Below are 13,506 nucleotides of genomic sequence, written 5' to 3'. Positions count from 1 at the left end.
AAAGAAAAGACACACATGCAAGGCTTTATTTCTGTTACTTCAGTGCCTGGAGAATGTGACTGGGGGGGGGGGGGACCACCTCATTACAGTGGGCATTAACTAAGGCTGATAAGCAGGAATGGTTTGAGCTCTGCACAAACAGGTGAATCATGGTTGGCAGCAGAACAGTGTCCCAGAAAAGCCCAGGAGGACTGGGGCAGACCCCGTTCCTGCTTCACTGAAAATCAGCAGCCTGGCATGCAGGCACACCTCAAACACTGTTCACAGAACCAACCATGGCATCAATAACACTTCTAGCCACAAAACCCCACCATTGTGGCAATTAATAAAATGCAGTCTCTGCCTTCTTCTATTCCATTGATTGACTCTGACTTGGCTCTAAACAGGTGGAGGAGATGTTTTCTACCTTCTGTCTGATCTTTTGCTTTTACATATATTTTCTGACTTGTGTCACTTTTTTCTGCAGTTCAGGAAGAACAGAAAGTTACTGTTCTGATTTGCACTGCCCCGCTGGAGTTCTGAAATGGGCAGTCACATAGAATTATGGAATATCCCGAGTTGAGTGAGACCCATAAAGGTCATAATGTTATGTGTGGGAGTGACTTAGTTCAGAGTTTATTATATTCCACACTTTACCTGTGCCCTTCTCCCAGGTAAAAGAAAAATGCTGAATCTATTGTAAGTAGAGCAAAGTCCTCCTGCAGAGTGAGGATGCACCAAGCAAAGGGGAAAGCAGCACATGCTATCAGCATGGTTCTGGGGCTAAGTACAATGCCAGCAAGAAGTCTGTCAAAAGATCATTTATTTGTGTATCACTTCCCGAGTTAGACTCAGTGGCCTGTGCTTGGGCTGTCTACTGCTGCAATATAGAATTGTATATCTAAGGTAACACAACAGAGGATAATATATACGCATTTTTAAAATGACAAAACAATGAATTTGGAAACTACCTAAGAGGCAAACCTTTGGTGATCACAGCTTCCAAAAATTGTGCTCGTGCAAGATGCACACAGCAGATGGCTACAAACTGCTCAGATGCAGATTGCTATGAAATGGTCCTGAGTACAGGCATCCAGATTAGAGATATTCCAACAACTGGATCAGGTATCCATTTAGATGCAAAGTTTTGCCCTCTGTGGATGAATTGTGTTTTGAAGATACTGGCTACTCTAGATGGAGATGCATTTATCTCTGTGCCAGTGTTAGGCACACAGTAACCCCTGCTGAGTGTTCTCACTTGCACTATGCAATGGAAGTGTGTAGCACAGTAAAGTCCATAAAATAAATTTCACAGAGGATGGTTGCATATTAGTCACAATAGCAATTTTCAGTGTTCAGGGACATTTCCTGTTTGTCAAGCTTCACAGACTTTCTGCAAGGGCTATTAAGAAATACAAATTATCCTCTAAGCAGCTAACAGTAAGGACAGAGTCCACACAGATTTGGCAATACTATAGTCTTTGGGAACCACATACAACCTTAAAAACTGACTGCCTTTGACCAAGTCTTTACACTTGTATAGTAATCATAACTAACTAGGCAGCATTTATTTACTGATGAAACCCAAATATGCACCTCAGATGAGATACCAGGTAATGCAGCAGAGGTCCTGTCAGAGAATATTTATAAAGTACTTGTGCTACTCCTTGCAGAGGGGACACAATTTTGACAGAAGTGCTAGAGAAGGACATTGTCCAGCTTTACTGTCTGACCGTACCAAAAGACAGGGATATTTCAGTCAGAAAGGCCAGAAAAAAGTCCTCTAATGATGGTCACAAGAAGATGGCCTTTTATTTCGTGCCAGGAAAAAAAAAAAGGCAAAAGTTATTCTGTAGAGCAACTCTGAATTGTGTTATGATCTTCAATAATCCCAATTCCCACTGACTTATTTTTTTCTCATAGGTCAGTTTGGATTTATTGGTCCCCCACAGATTTCAATTGTTTGCATACGTCATAGTGCCATAATCAAGTTCCAAGAGAAATCTTAGGCTATTTTCTGATACAGTTACCATACAGTTGAAAAATTACCAAACCAAATTACCAAAATTACTGGCATAAATCAAAAACTGTGATTTTGTGTTTTACAGGAAAAAAAATCATACCCAGAGTAAATCCATTTATACAAGTATTTTTCCAGCTTTTCAGTTAAGTTCTTCAAGAATAAGGAAGAACTTCAAGAGTTAATCCAAAATGTAAATATTAGAGCCTGAATTCAGGAGACTTCCATATGGACTGTATTACTAGATTCAGAATAGTCTTCAAAACCTCAATTCTAGATCTTTTTCCTTGAGAAAAAATTGTAAGGGTGATTTTTAACTGCTTTATATCATTGATAATATCATAACGGCAGCTAACCATCGGAGTAATGCCTACTGAGAACACTGGGAAATATCCAGATAATGAATGTCATTTAGAAGTGTGCAAATTTAAATTTTTCAGTTATGGCATAAAGGAATAAAATTAGAAGAAAGATTTCCTGATTTATCTCCATTTTTATCTGAAACTTCATGGTTCAAAGCCCACTTTTCTCAGAAACATGTGATACTGGTGATGATCACTTCTCCAGCCACTGGCACAGGCTGGCCAGACACCCTTTCTCTCTACTCCCCAGCCCCAAAGCTGCCTTCAGACTTCAAGGTAAAGCTCTGACATATCAGCTCCAAATTTGCAGATTACTATTGGCCTGCTGGAATGGCTTTTTCATCAGAGCTGTTACTAGACTCACAAACAGTGGTGCTAAATCATTGCCAGCTTCCCAGTATAGTTGAGCACTCATGTAACCAGTTCACATGACGGAAAATAACTTCAGGGATGAAAATATTTCACTGGTATCAGTCTGAATTCTTAATAACAAAACACAGAGATCTAATAATCTTTTATATTAGGAAGAGAATCCTTACCCTCCACAACTCCACCTGCAATATGCCATGAGAACTCCTTTTCCAGAGAAATATTTGTCAATAAAGAACTGTTCCATAGACTTTCCACTGAAAGTCTGCCAGTCACCCACATACATAGATCAACCAATAAATCTTGGTTTTAAACCCTGTGACTCAACTATCTGGCATCAACTATTCTTATGCCTCCAGCAAAAATATGGGAGCCAGTGTTTTCAGACATTAGGAAAGTGAAATTGTTGACACCACCTTATTCCCTCTGGCAGGGCTAAGGTTTACTGCTGTTATCCTTGGGCAGGATACAGAAAAGGAAATATACTCCAGAGCATTAAATAACAAGAAAAATGCTTGGAGGCTTCTCAGACCTAAAGACACTTCCTGGTTCACACAGGCTAAGTCTAAGGATCTAAAATTATATTCAGTGTTTAATGCACTCTACATTTTCACCTATTAAGCAGTGTTACATCCCATGAAACATCCAGTCTTTTTGATATTATCATCTCCTTCAGCAATTTTTCTTACCCTTTAGATAATAAATACAACTACTTTTCCATTTTGAAAGCAAAGCCAAATTACTGGTCTCCCGCAGATTTCAGTTGTTTGTATATTTTACAGTACCCTATATAGCATTCCTCACCATGATAGGTTCAGAAGTATTTTCACACATTTTTCACCTGTTAAGCTCCAGAAAAAGCTATAATTACATGTTTTTCCCAAATCTTTAACTAACATGTATTTGTCTAACTTCCTCTATCAACACATGGCTGATCTTTATAGTACTGGAGTACCTAGATCAAACACAAAATTTCAATGTTTTTGGCCTGACATTCACCCTGGAAGGGACCATACTGAAACTGAGGAGCTTGCAGGAGAGTTAGAGGATGCAAGAGACGACAGTGATCCAAATCAGAGGACAGAGTTAACTAAACGGGATCATGTGTTACCTAAGTAACTCTTGGGCAATCAGCAATAAATCAGTTTTTTCCCTATGATGTATGTCTGTATCAAGATTTATATCCAGGGGATTAAAAGTTTTGCCCTCAAGTCTCTGATTAACAACAAAAAAAAAAATAATCATTTGACTTGGGAAAAGGTCAGTAAGGAGTAAAAACAAGTAATTGAGCAAACAAAAATGTTGCAAGATAAAAGCTAACCACTCTTCCACAGAAGCTCATCATGCTCTTTGCACTAAGCCTGTGACAGCACAGAGAACTGCTAATCACTCCCTGCCACCTGAGAGCAGCCCAGCAAGGCAGACACGAGCAGGAACAGCTGCATTAGTGTTCTTGGACAATCTCTAGCTGGGCTTCATTGAAAGGTTATTAAACACGACAGCAAGATCTCTCTGAGAGACCCTTTTTAAAGAATTACAATCTCTGCAGTGATAGGTAACTGCTCAAGGTTCTGGCCAAGCAAACTGGGGAAGAACCAAGGGGGGCTTCCCTCAAACTCTGGTAAAAGTCCATGTAACTGGCAGTCACTTAAATGCATTGTCTTAAGATAACTAGAAACCACAATCACAAGGGCTCAGGGTGAAAAAGTAATTCAGTTCTTCAATTTTAAACTCTCTGTTAATTATGGGCACTGAACCTACATTAGAAAAGTTTCAATGTCTGACAAGCATATGGAAACTCTACTGTCAAAGTGGATTCATTGGGCAAGTTCTTTTGTGAGTCATTTCAATTTAATGGGAAAAACCAATTTCAGACTAACATTCTTTACCATACTGATCTATAGTAAATCAATACCATTTGCTATGGATCCTTGAAGCCGTACTGGAAGTGATTTTGTAATCACAGAAAAAATACCACTAACAGATTAGACAACTAAAGGATAGACAGAGTCCCATTAAAACAGTGTTTTCAGGTTTGTAAGGTTGTGAGTAGGCTGGGTAAATCACTGAGGTGAATGCACTGCATAAAAACAAGTTATTATTACGTGAGGGTGTAGCTGTCACAGTATAAAAGATGGTTGAGTAAGCAGATCAAATAGCAAAGAGCAGGAAGCTAACAGCAGTGCTAAAGAGTTCACAGAAACAACAACTGATATTCTACTGAAAAAGGTGAGTGACTTAAGACAAAAATAACCTAAAGAAAAAAAATTTTAAAAAGTTGCTTGCTTTGTCCATTTCTTGGGCAAAGGTGCTTAGCTGATGTTAACAACTCCCTGCTGCCACAGAGCTAAGACTTCAATCATATTGTTCTCTTCTGCTCTCTTGTGTGTCACAATGCATGTTTTGATCTTTCATAGTAAGCTCATTAAAAGATGCTAGGAGATTTTTATGGTTTTATGTATGAGGAGTATCCTCTCTAGAATATCTAGCTCCATTTCCCAGTCTTGACTAACAGCTACTGTGTGATCACTAGCTTTGTGCATTTGCACTTCTGGGGTGGAGATGAGAAAAAGAAAGGGGATGGAGATGGGAGAAATAACAATTCTAAATTCTTAACTTCTATGACAACTATATGATTCATGGAAATCTGTGAGATAATGAATCAATGTATACTGGTATGTATGTTTGAAGAGCATGTAGAATTACTGCAAGACTGGAAGAAAGCAAATAGCACTTCAACCCACAAGATAAAAAGGAGCATCCCAGCAACAGCATGGATGCTATTTTTTCAAATAATGAGTAATGAAGAATATTAACTACACCAGTGACTACACAGAGCTAAGTGAAGCCACCAACTCTGCTGCCTGGATACACCTCCTCAGACAAGGGGTTTTTTTACTTTTTCTTTTAAATTAATTTTTTCTTTTTAAACAAACACAGATTGCAAAATTTGGAGATGAGAATGCAAATGAGATGAAATCCATCTGGGTGTTACAGAAGTGTTTCCTAATATGTCTTCTTGCAAAAATTTAATTAAAAAAACCTAAAACCACCAGTGTGCACCACTTTTGAATGAAATAGAAGTAAAGAAAGAAAAGGAAGACTCATCATTTCCAGCATTTGTCAGGATCTCCAGAGCCTTGGGCTGTCCTCCAGCTGTATTGGGAAGCTGAAGTCAAACACCTTCTGTAGTAGTTCCTGCTCTATGGGAATATGGGACACTTTCCTTACATTTGGTCAACAAGATGGGTTTGGGATTTATTACTCTAATATGGAATAATTAATGATATTACTTACACCAAAGTTTTACAACAATATGTGGGTGTATAAAATGAAGTGTGGCATGTGACAGCACCTCCAGAGGAAGTCTGGCAATAATCTGCACTCCACACCACGGGCTGAAACATGAGTAAACTTGGGATGTCAGCAGCCAGGAGAGGACAACAAAGGGTGCTACCACAGAACAAGTCTTTTTTGTGGAGTGTGTACACAGCATATGGAGCACATACTGCTTACTATATTCAAGCAGTTTTTAGTATTTACAAAGTGACAGAACAGTTTAACACTCTTCAAATGTTCCTCTGCTGTTCAGAATCAGCTGCCTAATGCTCATATAATTAATGATCTTACATAATTAATGACTGATGACACTGATTTGACATTTACAGTATTTACAGCATTTATTGCATGCTCCTGCTAACAGAGAGACAGATTTCCTTGCATGCTACAGACATGAGCCCAGCTTAAATGCCATCATTTCCTCAAGGAAGATTTGAAGTTGGATGTTACCAGCTATAAACAGAGATGTATTGCAGGAATATTTTCTAGCATTTGCATTGCATACCTCTACCAGGAAGCACCTTCTTTAGATTGCTACAGAGTGAGTCAAAATGCTGTGACTGCAGTCATAGCAAATTCATCTAAAACTATGGGCAGACTGCCAGAGAAGCTCAAAGCACAGTTTTGGGGCAAACTATACAATGGTGGGTGTTGTGTTTGAAAGGTTGAGAAAGGAGCAGGCTGTGTTCCAAAGAAGAGGCAACACTCAGGAGCTCCAAGCAGCCTCAAATACAGTAACATCCCGTGGTACAGAGATTAATCCTGGCAGTGCTGCCTCAGGCTTAAAAGGTACTCAAGGCAGCCTGAGCCACTGCCTGAAGTGTCACCCCAGGATGTACAAGACTGAGGCTGAAAACACAGTCTACCTCTGACTAGTCAAAGTATTTCTCAAGGCTGGTATCAACTGCAGCAAATCATATTGCAAAACACCCAATCCCAGCTGGAAATTAAGACACTGTGCTTCAGCACTTCAGAAAAAAAAAATGCAGTTCTGTTCAGCTAAAACTCTTCTCTTGCTTTTTAAAGTTTGAAAGATTCTCAAAGTGAAATAGGATTCAACTTTCTGAAACTGCTAGAGACAAAATAAAACTCCTTCCTAAATAGCACTAAGGTCTTCTAGAAAGTGCTTTGTGGGAAACAGTGTGAACAGAAATCAGCTACTCATAAGAGAAAATGATAGAGCTGACTGCAAAAAAAAGCTGACTCAGTTCAGTACAGCTGAAGAGCACTACTTGCCTGGGTTTCCTGTTAAGTGCTTACCCTTCTGTCACTTCTTATAATCACAAAACAAGCCTCCTTCCCTCCCATTTCCTAACAGAAAGTACCAACTTCACAGCAGAAGGAATATGATCCCAGGTCTGGCACAGGCACAAAGCAATCTGTATCAACGGAAGTTCTCACCACAAGCAGATGAGAAGTTACAGGAAAACTGTGTTAACACTGTGTTAACTTACACAAAAGACTTACAGAGAAGCAGCAATTTTCAATCTCCTCCCTCTGCCAAATTTCCCAGCTTGTTGCCACAAAGTTTCATGTCATTTTAGCAACTACTGGCAGGAGCATGGGGGTGTCACAAGAATTTCAGAATTTTTTACTGAGGGAGAAAGGGAGATGCATGCACTGCAGTAACCTGTGAGCTCAGAGACAGAAGAAACAATGCCAGAGGGCACAGAGCCCCTGACAAAATCCTCCTCACTCCTCAGAGCAATAGTCTTATGCCAAAGCACTCCTCCAGAAAAGCCTGGAAAGAGAGCACAGCATCTATGGGAAAGTAGCAGTTGAACTGGGTTTTACCAAGGGAGACAGATGCAAGTCGGAGTAAAAAATTAGGCAAAGCCTTCCCCCATGCCAGCGGAAGCTGGGGAGACACTGGTCTAAGCTCTGTTCTGAAATACCAGAACCCCAGAATCACAGGACTGGCAGGGGCGAAGCAAGCAAACCCCAGAAACAGATACTCCACCTCAGCCTTCAAGCAATCTGGTCCAAAAAGGATGAAACATTCTCCTGCTGAACCTGACAGGTGAAGGCATCAGAAGACTCCCTGGCATGGCAAACACACTCAGCATAAACAAAAGCTGGGATAAAGTTACCTAAGGACAACTGGTCAGAAATGGCTATTGACAGCAATCTGAAGAGCTGAGCCCAGCTTCTGGCTGCCATGTCGGTAGGAAGCATTCTGAGGTGCTTGAGATGCCACAACAAGCTCGAAAGTGTCTGGCACATGAACCAAAGCATTGGCAAGGTTCACCAGAGCAAGAGCTATTGCAGCACTGACAGGCAGGAGTGGCACTGAAGGACACAATGAGACATGCTGTCACCAAGTAGCAGCACACCCGTACCTCAGACCCTACACTTTCCTCTTATTCCTCTTTGTATTCTGCTGGCTCCAACTTCATGTCTCACCAGATATTAATTAAATAATCTTAATTAATCAGCACATTTTGGTTTAATTGTTTCAATGGCATCCTAAGTTTGGACTCAATATATATTGCAACCCAGGGCAGGTCAGATCTTACAGCTTAGCATATATTGTTTATCACACTTCAGCTGGAAGGAAAACAACTGGGTATGTGTGATACAGTATAAGAGTAATTGAGGATGAGGCAAGTACCACTAGCAGTGAAGTGTGAGGTTGCCTCAGTGGTAGTGTTGTTCATCTCTCTCTATCTAAGCCAGAAGTAACATTCTGTATAATACAGCACAGGTAGAAATTCTCTTCCTGGACAGAAAAGCACACACTTTTGCTGCCATCCTAACCCAGGAGAAATCCCTGTTCTTGTTATATATTTATTGCAGATCCTTTCTGTCCAAAACAACTTAAATCAGGGAAACATGCTAATTTTAAAACACATGAGAAGTCACACTGAACACAATGGAAATTCAACTGTCTGTACTTAAGTGCTCACCATGACAAATCTGTTTAGTGATTTGTCATGACTTCCCACAGGCTAATGTACCTTTTGACAATCATATCTGCTGTATCTCAACTAAAAAGCATCAGATCCATCCCTTTTGCAAGTTGATTGCAGTGACTGAAGAGGAAATGCCTTAGAAGGGCATTGGAGCATTTACACACCCGTACATCATACACTGATTCTGAATCACATTGTACTGAACTAGGTACATAAAGTCATTTACTCACCTTGCTCCAAACCCTTACTAAACATGACTCAGGGGTTACAGGAAGTACTGGTTGCCTGAATTTGAATATCACTACCTTTTTTCCTCAATGTATTTTCCTAAACTGCAATATACAGTGATGTATTTTTAGACCAAAATATGGCTTTTTCAAGGTCAGTAGCTTGGCACAAAATTGAATTTGAAAATTCTTTATCTGTACAACCCTGAAAACCCACATGTGCTATTGAAACAGTCTCTGCATTTCTGTACCTATTTTTAGGCACCAAAATACAAGTGCCTTAATCATTACATAAGCAACTTCAACAAGAGAAGCTTAATTAAAATCTAAATTCTCAGTTCAAAGCAATGCTTCTTTTTGTGATCTTGCATGACAGTGATCTCAAAACCCTAAAAATTAGCTCCAGTGGGCTGTTTACACAGATTTCTAAAGAAATACATATAATACTGTGGAAATTAAAGACCATACCAGTACTGATCAAACAGCATAATTCATTGGTCTTTTAAATAATTTTAAATTTGTAATGAAAACCATAGAATTAAATCACAAAAGCATTGGACACCTCATCTCCCAACAAGCCAAGTCTTGAACTTCTTATATTTAACCTGGTCTTTAATTGGGGCAAAGCTGACTCAGCCAAGGCTTGAGCTGAAGCACAGATTGAGGGAAAAGATTTCAGAAATTACAGATGCTCTGCATTGTTTCTATAATGATGTATAAGTAGAAGACCTGCCACATTTTAAAGGCTGAACCTATATTGGTTTATAATTATTGATAATCAACATCAATGGCATTGTCTCAGCCCGAAAGGAAAAAAATAGTCCCTGTATTAGAGAGTTTCTAATTTAGAGATGGACCTCAGATCTCCTCAGAATATCAGAACAAGAGCAACACTCCAAGACTTATCCTGTGGGTTAAGCACAGGTGGACAGATGAGGTCCAAGACACAACACATAAAGGACTGTAACAGACATCTTAGCAAACCATTGTATTTACCACTGCAACATCAAAAGTTTGTTATTTTAAAACAAAAAATTGTAATTCAGTTGTTTCAATAAGAATTAAATCGCCTAATGAAATTACAGCACTGATAACAGAAGCAATCCAAGTGGTCTTTAAACTTTCCTCATCTTAAATATTACACGTCAGGTACTGCTCACTTTGAACATCAGCTTTTTCCTTTTATTAGTATGAAGATTCAAAGTCTAAAGTCATCAGGAAAAATTTGCTGAATCTTCTCACTTCCAGTTTGAATGGTCAATAGTCAAAGTCTCTGTTCATAAGCTTTCATGTCTGCTTATGCTGCCCACATTTTATCCTGGCAGTAAGGGAGGCTAAATACAGCACAATGTTCAAGTAAATGTGTGAGTAAGAGAGATGGACTTCAAAAACTACTGAGCAAATGAATTAGTAGCTTCAGTTCTTGGGTCATCTATGCATCTTATCAGATTGAACAGAAGTGATCAATGCCAAATATTTATTTTGTGTCAGGGCTCAGAATTATTAGTCTTTTGAGGACAAATCCTGATCCCAAATAGAGCAATGTAAACACACTCTATAACATATTAAGAAGTTTCCAGTCAAAATCAGTAGAATTATCTGTCAGTTGTTATGCTTAGCATCAGCAGGTCAAGATAGAAATCAGATGCTTTTTTTTCCTACAACATAGAGAGTACCAGTTCATACTTGTATGTATTTAACACCTACAGTTATCTCACCATTCTGTTTTGTCTGGTTTTAAAACCATAGACACTTATGGGCACACACCACTCAACTTTGCATGAAGAACGCAAGATTGTCAATGGTAACACGGAAGCAGCAAATTCACTCAGATGCTCCAATTTTATGCAGCAGCCACATCCTGCAACAAAAGTAGTGTGCAGCTGTTCTTGGGCACCACAGAGCAACTGCAAATACATGTGCAGCCTCCTTAATTGCTAAAACAGTTCAATGACACATCTATGCCTTTCACACAAATGTTTTAACACAGTAAAAATTACTTATAATATCCTGGCACCAAATTTTACTATGTCAGGGCAACTACTTAGGCTGAAGGGTTAGAGTTTATTTCGTGTTCATCATTCAACAGCCTATGGCATTTGAGTAGATTTCACAAGACCAATAAAAAAAAGGCTTCTTATATGGTACCTGGAAGTGATTAAACTCCAGCTTTGTGTGGTAATGACCTTTAGCTCCACTCTTTCACAGCTCAGACTGGTTGCACAACCTCAGCAAGAATAACTTTTAAGCAGCATTCAGGGATATCCCACAGTTGTATGTTCATTGGCAGGTACCTAAAATATACCTCTAAATCCTGCATTCAGTAATGGAGCTGGAACTAGGCTGGAAGAAACACTCTTCAATTTCTTTTGCTCACTTGTGGTCCCTTTCGATCCCTTTCTTCATCATTCAAGAATCAAGTGAATTGATTACATTTGAAAGATGTGTTAATCTGAATAGTGATACTTTAGATCAGCACAGATAATGGATCCAAAGAGAGGAGGGAAACTATTGAGCTTTCTGTCACCTGTAAAAATTAACAAAGGAAAAATCGTATTCTCACCATCTTGAAAACCCCTTGCAAGCAGACAATTCTGTCAAAAATTAATACTTTGAATAAATATTTTGAGCCATAATCTGCTCAGAGACTTCAACAATGACTATCCTGATACAATTCATGGAGCCCCTGCTAACCTACAGAGAATTCATCATGGCATTTGTCATCAATTTTCTTCATAATTAAGTCTTTGGGGAAAAATTACCATTCTCATTAACTGAAACAATATTTTCCCAATCTTATTATAAAAACCCTATGTGTGTGGGTCTGCCTTGAGCTCCTCTTTTTCAGAACTTGGACACCGGTGATGTTTGCACAGCCGATCTAGGTTACTTTGTGTCATTGGTTGTGTGCTTTGGCCACTGAGATCACAAACTACAGCTTCACTCATTTGGAAACAACGAGGAACACAGACGATGTACACAGACAGAGCTGCACTACAAAATATAGCCCATTTTCTTCCAGGACTTGTGAATATGTTTTCTCACACCTGCTTTCAAAACAAGCAGAAAAAAGGTTACCCACCATTAGCAGTTCAGCAGGATGTCTGACCAAGAGCCCCCCTGCCAGACTCAAGGATGACACACTCACTGCTGCAAGTGGCTCAGGTCTCCCAGAACAGTTTTTAACAGTGAACTAATCAATAGTTTTCATTCATCAGGAAGAAACTATATAGGTGAAAGCTGGCAAAACACCACAACTTGGATTAATTTGCTGTTCAAACGAGGTAAAATGTCATGTACTTTATGTACCAGAGAGAAAGGGTGGAGAAGGAAAAGCAGTTACAGCTTTACACATAGAGCTAGCTCAGGTAATTGGCTTTGTTCCCTTCTCAAGTGACTCTGCTACACTTCCCCGCCTTCCTCCCCCACCCCCATCGGTTTATAAAACACATCTAGGAGCCAAAACCACAGATGGTGTCAGTCACTCCAGCTCTTTTGAGATGATGATGCAATATCTACTTAGGCTGAATGGGGACGTGCCCAACTACTAATTATTAGTATCTGTTGCATACCTTGTAACAGCATTGAATCAACTGCTTTGTTTCCCCCATGCAAGATGCACCACAGACAGAAGCCAAGAGACTTCCACATTCGTATCATCTCTTTGCACCAAGCTTGGAAAACTCTCCCATTCATTTTCTTTCATCCTCCTTAAACTGACCTTTTCTAAAAACTATGAGGAGGTTGCAACCAGAAGGTCTAGGTTGCTGTGTTGGCACAGGTGCTTCCACTTTTATTCATATCCACTGATACAGGCAGGTTCCCTTATCCAAATTAAGAATACTTAAGATCTTAAGTGAAAAGTGTTAGTATTAGTTTACTCTTCAGATATTGTACAGGAGTCAAATTCCAGCACCAGAAAAACCAGTCCTAGATGAACAAAAGCTTTATTATCTTGACCAGTCACAGAATCACAGAATATGCTGAGTTAGAGGGGACCCATGAGGATCATCGAGTCCAACTCCTTACCCTGCACAGGACCATTCCCAAAAGTCACACCATGTGCCTGAGATCATTGTCCAAACACTCTAAACTCTGTGGGGATTGGCACTATGACCACTTCACTGAGGAGCCTGTTCCAGTGCCCAGCCACCCTCTGGGTGAAGAATCTCTGTCTAATAGGCAACCTAAACCTCTCCTGACACAACTTCAGGCCATTCCCTTGGGTCCTGTCACTGCTCACCACAGAGAAGAGATGCCTGCCTCTCCTCTCCCCCTCATGAGGAAGTTGTAACTGC

The 13,506-nt window shown here is 39.7% G+C and overlaps 1 protein-coding gene across 2 annotated transcripts in view; it reads left to right on the top strand.

The window, feature by feature from the left end:
- Positions 1–4,879: 4,879 nt before the first annotated feature.
- ACSL5 (acyl-CoA synthetase long chain family member 5) overlaps positions 4,880–13,506 on the top strand; it is a 31,262-nt gene continuing 22,635 nt past the window's right edge. Inside the window, exon 1 of one of the 2 annotated variants that reach the window (XM_032116797.1) lies at positions 4,880–4,959. The gene's annotated coding sequence lies outside the window, so the exon portion shown is untranslated. The remainder of the gene's footprint in view (positions 4,960–13,506) is intronic. The other variant, XM_032116798.1, reaches the window with a different exon arrangement.

Source organism: Corvus moneduloides, chromosome 8 (assembly GCF_009650955.1).
Source record: "Corvus moneduloides isolate bCorMon1 chromosome 8, bCorMon1.pri, whole genome shotgun sequence".
Lineage (NCBI taxonomy): Eukaryota > Metazoa > Chordata > Aves > Passeriformes > Corvidae > Corvus > Corvus moneduloides.
Note: the sequence above shows the minus strand (reverse complement) of the source record. Positions and strands in the feature narration are given on the sequence as shown.